At 41.0% G+C, this 12,084-nt stretch overlaps 1 pseudogene; it reads right to left on the reverse strand.

Moving 5' to 3' along the window:
• LOC142152135 (TRPM8 channel-associated factor homolog) overlaps positions 1 to 11,818 on the reverse strand; it is a 47,075-nt pseudogene extending 35,257 nt beyond the window's left edge.
• Between the last annotated feature and the right edge of the window lie 266 nt (positions 11,819 to 12,084).

Here is a 12,084-nt window from a genome sequence, read left to right on the forward strand (position 1 = left end):
TGCTAATGCGGATGTGGATGAGGATGATGTTGTTTGTGTAAGTCCTGCACCGGTGGAAGCAGTTCTGGCACGTAACAAGAAAAAGGCCATTGTCATGCCTGGACATAAGACCAAAAAATCCACCTCTTATGTGTGGTATTATTTTTACCCAAATCCTGACAACAATTGTCTAGCCATTTGTAGCATTTGTAAAGCCACAGTCAGTAGAGGTAGGGACCTTAACCATCTAGGAACCTGATCCATGGTACACCATTTGAAGCGAGTTCATGGCAAGCTGTTGGGAAAATCTGAAACTTATGCTAAAAAAATAACAACAAGCAGTCCAGCATTAGCTAGGTCCCTTCTCTCAGCTAGATCCCGACACCTGAAATCTACACCCACAACACCTTCCTCATCAATATCCTCAGTAGCGATCAGAGTTAGTCCTGCATCCAAGTTGCTAAGGCTAGATGACTCCTCCACTATCCTGGATTAGTCCCACTGCTGCTTCTGCTGCTGGGGGTGGATTTTTATCCCAGAAGCAGACCAAGAAGAAGACTACTAGTAGTTTACAACAATTGACTGCTAAACAATCCTTTCCAAGACAAAGCAATTATGAAAGCTGTCACCCAGTCGCAAAGTGGATCACAGACGCCATGGCGACTATGCTAGTATTAAATCTGCGTCCAATATCCATTATTAATGCAGCTGGTTTTAGACAGTTACTTGAGGCCCAATACCAAATTCCATTACGACACCATTTTACTAGAAAAGCTATTCCTTACCTGTACAAGAAGGTTCGTAAAAATGTAATTATTGGGCTACAAAATGCCATTCTACCCACTGTACACTTAACCACAGATATGTGTACAAGCGGAACTGGGCAAACTAAAGATTATATGACTGTGACAGACCACTGGGTTGGTGATTCGCCTTCACCAGCAGGAACAGCAGCAGCATGTATCCAAGTACGTCACATTTATCAGAGGCAGGCTACTCTATGTATCATCGACTTCACAAAGAGGCATACAGCTGAAAATCTGTCACAACAATTAAGGGATGTCATTGCAACATGGCTTTTTCCGCTTTGACTCTACTCAGGATATATCATTTCTGATAACGCCACCAGTATTGTGAGAGCATTACAGCTCAGTAAATTCCATCACATTCCCTGTTTTTCTCACACAATAAACTTGGTGGTGCAGAGCTTTTTTAAAAATGACAGGGACGTGCAGGAGATGCTGTCTGTGGCCCGTAAAATATCTGGACATTTCTGTCATTCAGCAACAGCATGTAGGAAATTGCAGCAGCTACAAGAGCAATTTAATTTGCCCTGTCACCAACTAAAGCAAGAGGTGGTAACAAGGTAGAATTTCACCCTATACATGCTTCTGAGAATGGACTAACAGCGAAAAGCCATCCACGCTTACTCCACAAGCCATGACATTGGGAAAGGAGGGGGGATGTATTTTACTCAAGCGCAGTGAAGAATACTTTCCGTGTTGTGCAATGTGCTGAAACCATTCAAAGTAGTCACCTGTAAAGTGAGTTCAGACACTACTAGCTTGAGCCAAGTAATTCCCTTAATTAGACTTTTGAAAAAGCAGCTTGAGAAACTGAAGGAGGAGATGAAACAAAGCAATTATGCTAAGTATGTCAGACTTGTACATCAAGTACTTTATTCTCTTCGCCAGGATCCAAGAGTTATCAAAATCTTGAAATTGGATCACTACATTTTGACGACTGTGCTTGATTCTAGGTTTAAGAGCTATGTCTTCTTTTAGTTTCAAACTGACCCAGATCTGAAGAGATGCAAGGAGCTTCTGGTGAGCAAGATGACAGCTCAAGTGTTACATGACAGGACAGCCTCTCCTCCTTCAGTTTCTCACTCAACAGCTGCTAGGAAATAAAACTTAGTTTTCCCAAAATACCCAGGGATGATGCAGATGACTCAGCACAACATTTTGACATCTGGTCTGATCTAAAAGAATTGACCAAAAAACATGATACCTCTGCCGTAACTCCACCTGATTCTACTATCAACAACCAAAATATGGTGGAGGATTATTTTAACGACAGCATAGAAATAGACACATCAGACAGTCCCTGTCAGGTTAGCTCACGAATAGATGAGGGAGATCCTACTGTCTCGACTGGTATTAGCTAGAGGTGCGGAGTCTAACAAGGTGGAAGGTATTCACCGAAGACTCCCGCAAGGGAATTTGGGCTTCAGCAGCTTCCACCCTGCAGGTGGAAGCTGCTGAACATATTTATCGTCCTGCCTCAGGGCCGCCTCTGTATTTTTCTTAGGAAGCGCAGTGTATCTCTCGTGTACGAGCTCTCTTAAATCCAGGCTCTCATCCGGTGGGTCATGTTTTAACTTAAGCACGGTCTCCTCAACTGCGTCAATATATTGGTTTAAATCTCTGTTCAATGTAGCATATTCAACATGACAGATTCCATGCTGCCCACATGTTCTGTGTCACAGTCTGTCTGAAGCAGATCTAATGCCACTCCAGTTGTAATATCCATTCCTGTGTCTACATAAGTTTGGCAGTTCTTCAGGAATGAGAGGAAGGTCTCCTCAGAGGAAAAGGAGATTAAAGATGCAGCACGAGCTGACATGGTTTAATAATGTAGAGTTCATTGACAGCACTGTTAGGCTTAAGGCAGCTAAGCTATTGGTATCTTTTTTTGTGGGGGCCCAAAGAAACCAAGCACTTCAACCACAAAAGTGGCACTGCTTGTCGCTGGAGTACTTGCTTTGTTAAACTGTACATGTCCTTTTCAATATCTTACATAAGGGTGGGTGGGAAGGCCCAAGGACAATTCCATCTTGCACCACTTTTCTTTTCTGCCACTGCTGTGTGGCAATGTTTCCCAGATGTGCTATGAACTGCCGTGTGTTTGTGTCGTTGCTCTGTCATTTAGCATCCAGCCAGATCTCTGCAGTCTTTGTCCAAATGTGCATCAAAATAACTTTGTGACCTGTGAGCTGGTCAAAATTGACTGCAAATGACTGGAAATTAGTGTTATTTAAGTTAATAATAATAATGTAGGAACAACAAAAAAAGAGCTAAATGATGTGATTTTAGCATATTTTAGCTATTTTTCTTAAAAATACAGATCCAAAACCAAAACCAAAGCACGCACGGGCACATTTGGCCAAAACCAAACCAAAACCAAAACCAAAATACAAAGTTGATCCAGATCCAAAAACAAAGCCAAAACACTGGGGACAGAGAACATCTCTAATACAGAGTGGATTGGGTACAAATAAATACCACATATGTACTTTCCAGCCGGAAAGGAAAAATATATACTAGTATGGATGCAATCATATACAATGTATAAACATGTAAACATCAATCAGAGCCGAATTTTATAGAATGGATCAGTCCGTCCATATTGGCGTATCACTGAATGATATGGTGTTACACTTGGTTCATATAGACTTTTTTGGACATTTACCACGGGCTACACTTTGCCTTTATTTTTTACTCTGTTTGGGCAGTTGTGCCTTTGCAGTGAGCCCATCATTGCACCAGGACTTTGTATGGGACATTTGTTTTTGGCAATACAGCAGTATATTACTTGTTTTCCATCTGTTGTTTGGACATTGCTACCTGGATATTGCAATATCGTTTGCATATTTATATTTTTATATATCTTTATTTTTATTCTTCATATTTCATTTTTTTCATTTTTTCTTTATTTTGCACAGTGCACCCACCATATCATTCAGTGATACGCCAATATGGACGGACTGATCCATTCTATAAAATTCGGCTCTGATTGATGTTTACATATTTATACATTGTATATGATTGCATCCATACTAGTATATATTTTTCCTTTCCAGCTGGAAAGTACATTGTGCTCATTATGGTCCATTAAATGCAATTAATCTTACCCTGTAACACATATTATATTTACCAGCGCCTTGAACCTGACATATTTCTACAACCAGTTCCCCTTTCGGGAGGGTAGGGATTCCCTCCTATACACCTTCAGGTTCGTTTATTGGCTGCTTCAAACGTCAACAGATAGCGCAACCCACCCTCTCTGTTTTTCAAATACCACATATAGCTACAGACAATTTGGATGTATTAAAATATAATATCTTACTATAAATATAATTTAGAGTTATATAAAAATATAATGATAAACATTAATAATAAAAATATATACATAATTAATTCACATATCCTTATAATACATCTATAACATGTCACTCATAATATATAAGAAGTATATAAAAAAATGTATATATAAAACAGTTTCCAAACCAATCAATACTAATTAGAAGTCCAAGGAACAGAGCTATTTCATAGCTTTCATTTAAACCCCTAGGAGACAGAGTACCAAGATCAGAGATCCAATACATTTCCCTCTGTGCAAGCTTCTTTTGAAGGTCACTACCCCTTGGTCCCAGAGTTACATGGTCAATAGCCTTAAAGGTAATCTGTTGAGGATCTGAGTTATGTTTCTGTAAAAAATGTTTAGATATTGTGTTACTCTCTAACATGTTTCTAAAGTGCATAATGTGTTCCTGAATCCAAAGTTTCAGTACCCGTTTTGGTTTTATCTACGGGTACCACAGGTACACTATAACAAATACACTACCGAGGTGGTCATACAATTCATAAGATCTTTTACTTAAATTTTTTTCACTATTGTAAAAAATCTTCTTAAATAAGCTCACATATTTGTAGATATTGCAATGGCCACACTTGATAAATCCCTTGGTATCCAAGAAAGTGATATTGTTTACATTCTTTTCTTCGGTAAGTAGACTAGGGGCCAAGGTGTCCTTTAAATGGCAATTTTTTTGGAAGATTACCAATGATGTTTCCTACATTTTTATTTTTATTTTTTAGAATATGTTAATAGATCCATCCTATCCGCTCCCTCTATTTTCTTTATTCCCCCTTTAATTAGTCCCTTGGAGTACCCTCTGGTTCTAAACCTGTCCAAATATAATGATAATTGTTCCTGACAATGCTCACTTTCACTACAGTTTCTCTTAATACTGTAGAACTGTGAGAATGGGATATTGGTTTTCCACTTCTTCACATGACCGCTGTTGAAGTGAAGGTACCTATATGCAGCTACTGCCTAGATATTGTTCCTAGTCACCACTACATCATCTGTGCCCACCAATATTAGATCTAAATATTCAACCTGTCTGTCATTATTTGTTGCATGAATTTGAGATTAAACTCATTATTGTCTATATACAATAAGAATTGGTCCAATGATTCACCATCACCTTTCCATTCCATCAGAATATCATCTATATATATTTTATACAAGATGATATACTCAAAAACTTGATTTTGATCAAATTTATATTTTTGCTCCCAACTTCCCATTAACAAGTTTACAAACCTGGTTGCAAATATTGTACCCATAGACATCCCGCAAATTTATAAATAGAAATCATCCAAATATGTAAAATAATTAGGGGTCAATATAAAACGCATAAGGTCACAAATAAAGATTATATGTTCCTCTGTGAGGGAAGGGTCAGGATCAAGGTATTGTTTACATGCTTATATGCCTTTATCATGTTTAATAGAAATATAGAGTGACTGAACGTCTATGGTGACCCACATATATTCTGATTCCTATCTGAAGTCTTTAAATGTCTGTAATACACGTGTAGTATCTTTAAAATATGAGGTCAAACCTACCACATACTTCCTTAAAAACACATCTATATATTTTTAGAGATGCGAAGTAAGAGACTCGATTCCAGCTATAATTGGTCTACCTGGAGGGTCTACTAGGCTTTTATGTATTTTTGGTAGAAAGTAAAAAGTGGGGATAATTGGATTAGTTACCATAAAATATGGATATTCCTCTTTTGTAGTAATCGTTTTGCAAAGTCCTTTTAACAACACCTCTCTCAACATTGAAACATATTCATTTGTCGGATCCCCAGGTAATGGGATATAGGAGGATTGGTCCTCTAAGAGTCTTCTAGCTTCTTTAACTTTAACTTCAACTTTTTTCAGGAGTACCACTTCACCCAGTTTATCTATCTGTTTTCTAATTACATTCTTATTATCTCTAAGATTCCTTTTTTTTAAAAAAAAAAAAAATTCAAGGTCAAATGATAAAAAGTTTACAACTGACAGTATTAGCTCACATAAATCAGTAACAGAAAAAGCAAACAGTGTCAACAACCGGTGTAAGGGTAGAACTCAAAGCATCAGCAACAGGATTATAAATAAGAAGAGAGAGTGACCGAGATATTTCTTATAGAATACAGAGGAGCGGAGAAAATAAGAAAAGTAAAGAAGAGATAGTGTCACACTATCGGGTACCGGCGCCTTTACCTTCTTCCTGCAGGCAAGTGATCCCGGTGTCTCGGCCGCATCCGTCCGATGTCGGGCACCATCTTACCGGCGGGTCTGCGTGTGCACAGATCCGCTCGTCCTCCTTCAGATCTCGCTCTCGCTCCTCATTGACCACAGAATCATGGAGGGTATTTAAACCACCTGATTTCTCCTGTCAGATGCCTGTTCTTTGTGCTCATTCCCTGCAGCAGTAAGGACCTGGCTTTTGCACTCTCTGTGACTATATTGAACTACCGCTGTTCCAGTGACTTCATTGCTACTATCCTGAGGTACCACCATTGTGTCAGCTACAGTTCTACATCTTCACTCCGCTGCCTATATTGAACTACCTCTGTTCCAGTGACTCCATTGCTACTAACCTGAGTTACCACCATTGTGTCAGTTACAGTTCTACATCTTCACTCCGCTGCCTATATTGAACTACCTCTGTTCCAGTGACTCCATTGCTACTAACCTTAATTACCACCATTGTGTCAGCTACAGTGCTATATCTTCACTCCGCTGCCTATATTGAACTACCGCTGTTCCAGTGACTTCATTTCTACTATCCTGAGTTACCACCATTGTGTCAGCTACAGTTCTACATCTCCACTCCACTGATTATATTGAACTACCTCTGTTCCAGTGACTCCATTGCTACTAACCTTAATTACCACCATTGTGTCAGCTACAGTTCTACATCTTCACTCCGCTGCCTATATTGAACTACCACTGTTCCAGTGACTTCATTTCTACTATCCTGAGTTACCACCATTGTGTCAGCTACAGTTCTACATCTCCACTCCGCTGATTATATTGAACTACCTCTGTTCCAGTGTCTCCATTGCTACTATCCTGTGTTACCTCCTTGTGTCCAGCTCTCGCCTGTTTCCTCTGTTCCTGGCTCCTCCAAACCACTCTGCCTGGTACTCTCTCAAGGGACCCCGACCTGCAGGATAGGGGCTGCTAAAACCATACCTCCTTGTGGCAGGGCCAGCTTAACAACATTATGGGCACCCGGGCAAAGCAGTGCACCGGGGCCTCTATATTATATATATATATATATATATATATATATATATATATTGCAATAGAAAAACAAGCAGGGCGCCTCTCAGTGATATATCAAATATGCAACGTGGGATAGAGCAATAACATGCGTACCGTGAGGTAAACAGCGATGGGTCTTTTAGGAAATAGTGGAGTAGTCTTTGCTGTACTTGTAGTCCTCCAGAACTCCACCGATCAGTACAAAAATGCAGAAAGAGCAAACATAGTATAACTCTGTAGTATTTTTGGTGAGGGCAATATCACCAATAACCCCACAATCCTATGGGGTGTGTGGGATTGGTATCCCAAGATTACCAATTATATGACACCCATATAAGTGCAACAGAGACTTATATATTTTTGTACTGATCGGTGGAGTTCTGGAGGACTACAAGTACAGCAAAGACTACTCCACTATTTCCTAAAAGACCCATCGCTGTTTACCTCACGGTACGCATGTTATTGCTCTATCCCACGTTGCATATTTGATATATCACTGAGAGGCGCCCTGCTTGTTTTTCTGTTGCAGTAATCCAATCCGTCCGGATTAACCATCTGGCGTCAGGCTATCGAGGCTGCCACTCTTATAAGAGTCAAGTGATTTTCATATACTGTGGATACAGGACTTAACTGTTATACATTGTGTATATATATACATATTCCATCATACCATTTTGAAGTGGTCACGCTGTGGTGATCAGCGCCAGATATATCTTTTATTTGCTTTTAATATATCTATATATCTATATATATATATATATATATATATATATATATATATGTGTGTGTAAAAAAAAGTGATTTTATATATATATGTGTGTATATATATAAATATATGTATATATCCATATAAAATCACTTTTTTTTTACACACACACACACATATATATATATATATAGGGGCCCCCTTAACTTACCTTTCAATCGCCTAAGTCCGATCCCCTTCTCTTCTTTTTTCTTTAGTCCTCCATGCTGCGCTCCTCTGTGCTGTGCAAGCTGCAAGCACAGCACGGAAAAGGGGACCAGGGAGGGAGCCGGATAAGGTAAGTTTTTTATTGTTTGTTTTTTTTCTTCTACAGGATTTTTTATTTTCATTGCCTTCGGCGACCTTCCCCCCTGGGCCCCTGGGCACCTGCCCATCGTGCCCAGTCAGAAAGATGGCACTGCCTTGTGGGGGTTCCTGATGAACACCATCTACCCATTAGACTCCACAAACTTGAGTGAGCCATGTTAAATCTGGCAGATTCAGGGGATCCCTAGAACATCCTTGGAAATTGTGACAGATAGAGAGAGAAAAGAGAAAGGGTGGAGATAAAGAGGAGGAGGGGCTAGATCCAAATTAAGAAATGCAACAGGCTACCAAAAATAAGAAATCAGAAGAAAAAGGAGACAAAAAGATAAGGGAGGAGGAGTAGGTAGCAGTACTAAGTTATGTGAATGGTGAGCGAACTTGAAAAAAAGAAAACCACGGGTCCCAAACCTTGGCGAAGGCTCTCAATGAGTTGCGAATGATGCTGGTCATAGATGCTGCGTCTGCCAGACTCTATTAATTATAGTCTGGAGGGAAGGGGATGTTTGCTGCTATCTCTAAGATTCTTTCGAGTTTCTGTTTCCATTTTCGTCAGATTCAGATCGAAATCGACTTTATAATCATGATAACAAAGATCCTGAGTTATCAAGTCTTGAAAAATATCAATGCAGCTACTTTTAGATTCAAGGGGATAAAATTTAGAGGTTAATTTTAAACCTGAAATGTTTTCATAATTCGTTATCAAGGCCTGATCTTTCCTCGCAAAATGCCGTTTAAGAGTACGTTTTCTCACATATTTATTAATATCAATATAAAGTTAAAGTTGAAATTCATTTTTGTCGGTGTAAATTTTTTTTCCCGTGTTGTAAAACCCAGGGGGCAAAAAAATCTTCATTATCACTACAATCAGTCCCTTCCAGTATTGAAAAACTATTTCTAGTCACTGGTTCAAAATGTACTTGTCTCTCACGTGTACAACTGAATCATGTCTCCTTTTTGGAACAGTTTCCCATGAATTAGTAGGCCTAGTGTCCCTTTCAGGGATAAAGTTGCGTTTGTAGCTTTTATGAGTGGTAAATCTTATCCATGTCTTAACATTTTTCTGTTCATAATCTCACTTATCACTAATATATTTCCTTTCTTTCACCTTAGTCACAGCATTTTCAATTTGGTGTAATTTCTTATTCAACACTATTTCATTAACCTTAAAGTTCTCTTTATCCTTAAGTGGTTCCAGGAGAACGTCCTTTATTTGTTACTCATTCTCAATAGAATTGAATTATAATATATATGATATATATATATGATATAATATATATGATGTTTATAGATATAATGAGTTATATCTATAAACAGGGTCAGACTGGGCCACTGGGGAATCGGGCTATCCCCCAGTAGGCCCCGACCCTGATCGCTGCCCTCTTCGTTGGTGGGGGGGAGCGGAAAACTTAAAAAATGTTAGAAAACTTTAATGTTGGGACTGGAGGATGGCCTAAGTATTAATTGTGGGTCCTATTGATTTAACGCCGGGGCTGGTTTGAATTTTCTAAATGTACCCATTATTTTTTCCAAATAGGGCCCCCAACATTCCAGGATCCAAGAACAGGTAGGACAGTCTGTCAAATGTTCTGTTGGCTAACCTGTGACACTCCAGGTGTTGTGAAAGTCCCAGCATACCCTTCCAGTAATAAGCTGCTATATATTGGCAAAGCATGCTGGGGTGCTGGAGTGCCACAGGTTAGTCAAGCTTGGTCTAATGGGACAATCCCTATTTTTGGTGACTCTTCTGCCCAACACACACTGCATTCTTTATATAGTACACTATGGAGCTAGCTGTCTTTCGTGGGCTGACCACTCCCCCTCTAGTGTCTGGTCTCACCTCTATGATGGCTGTCCACACCCCCTCTGGTGGGCCCCTAGCATTGCAGTCCCCCGGTGGGCCCTTCATGCCCCAGTCTGACACTGTCTATAAATGTGCTTTTCTCAATGTCCCTCCTTGTTTGTATTGTAAATGAGCCCAGATCGCTTCCTAAGGATACCCGGCGTGCTAAAATGTTGTTGATTTTTATGCAGAAGCCTGTCCCATTGACTCCTAACTGCATCTATCCTAGGACCTGTTTGCCTTCCCTTCTTTCTTGCCATCCTCAGCACGTGCCGTGCCGCTGCTCCTTAAAAGCCTTGTACGCTGATTCGAGCTCAGATTCAGTAGAACTATTAACCCTGAGCAGTCCTCTACTCCCACATGTACGTTAAAATGATCATGCCTTATCACATTATTAACATTATTAACATTAGTATCATTACTAGAGTTCTTACCAGTCTCCACTGATACACTGGCCCTGGCGACGACTGCTGACCGGGCTGGATGTGGCACCTGGTGAGTGATGTTGAGCTGTTGGGTCCCGCTGGTATTGGCGGGGACTTGACTATGTTCTTCTCTTGCTGTGGTGCTGGACCCGACACCAGCATTCACCCTGTGTGAGCTCCTATCTCGATGCGATGTGTGCCGATGACTGGTCTGATGTGGTCTTCTTTCTTGATGCCTATATGATGCCTGTGCTTTACTTCCCTGGTGGTGAGGCGAGGTGTGCTGACTGTGCTTCCTTTCCGATCTGCGACTACCATGCCGCTGATGTCTCTGCTCTGGATTTCTATGCCTGTTTTCTTGGCAATCTTGGCTGCACCCTCTCTCTTGCTGGTATCTGCACTGCGGGGGTGAGAGGAACCGTGGGGAATGATAGTAGTGGTATGGAGCAGGCTGATAACCTAAACCAGCATAGGGCCCCCATCCTTGCTGTCCTAGAACTGGTGGTGGTGGGTAATGACCTGCTATGCCCTCTGTCATTTGTGGTGGACCATAGCTGGGTGGCTGTCCGTGTAATTGCGTTGGGGCAATGAGATTGTGCCTATTCACTCCCCATGCCTGCGAAATATGTTCCCTGTTAACTGGTGAAGCTGTGGCCATGTTATCCCGAGATGAATGCTGTGATGAGGGTGTATTGTCCAGCCCTTCAGACTGTTGCTCCATTAAGCTGCCTTCTTTCCCTGACTCCTCATCATCTTCAGCACCATGACCCTGTTCAGTAGGTTGGGGGAGGGCAGGCAGTTCACTTACCATGTGCTGCAGCTCTGTGACCCCCTTTTCTGCTTGCTGGGTTTGTCCTGCAGCTGCCTCCATCCTGATAGCTAGGATTTTCTTGCTGCTTTGCTTCTTCTTGGCTGCTTTGTGTCCCTTTGACAGTCTGTGGTGCACTCCTTCTCTTATTCACATGTGACTCAGAGTCATTGCTGTGTAATCTTTGTGCCTGGCTGGATTCCTGCAACTCAGCTGCCTCAATCAATCGCCTTGATGGGTTCCTCAGCCTTGCTGGACGGCAGCCTGAAGTGTTTTCATGGATATCTGGAGGCATGTCTGCTGTTTCAATTCGAGTAATTGTGATTTTTCTGGTCAGCAATGGTGATGGCTGGTGCTTTTGTAAATCTCCACTCGATATTAGCCATCCTCTTCCTCTCCCTGCCCCCTACAAGTTCTTAACCCCCCACTTGATCTTCATAGCCGAACTCTCACTGGATCTAATTAATCCCCAGGTGTGAAAAGGGATGAGCCTCCCTGCCCATTCCCCCTCCTGCTGCCTGTATACGTATGTCAATCCTCCTTATCTAGCTCCGGTGCCAGTGAGT

This window comes from Mixophyes fleayi, chromosome 4, assembly GCF_038048845.1.
Source record: "Mixophyes fleayi isolate aMixFle1 chromosome 4, aMixFle1.hap1, whole genome shotgun sequence".
In the NCBI taxonomy this organism is placed as follows: Eukaryota; Metazoa; Chordata; class Amphibia; order Anura; family Limnodynastidae; genus Mixophyes; species Mixophyes fleayi.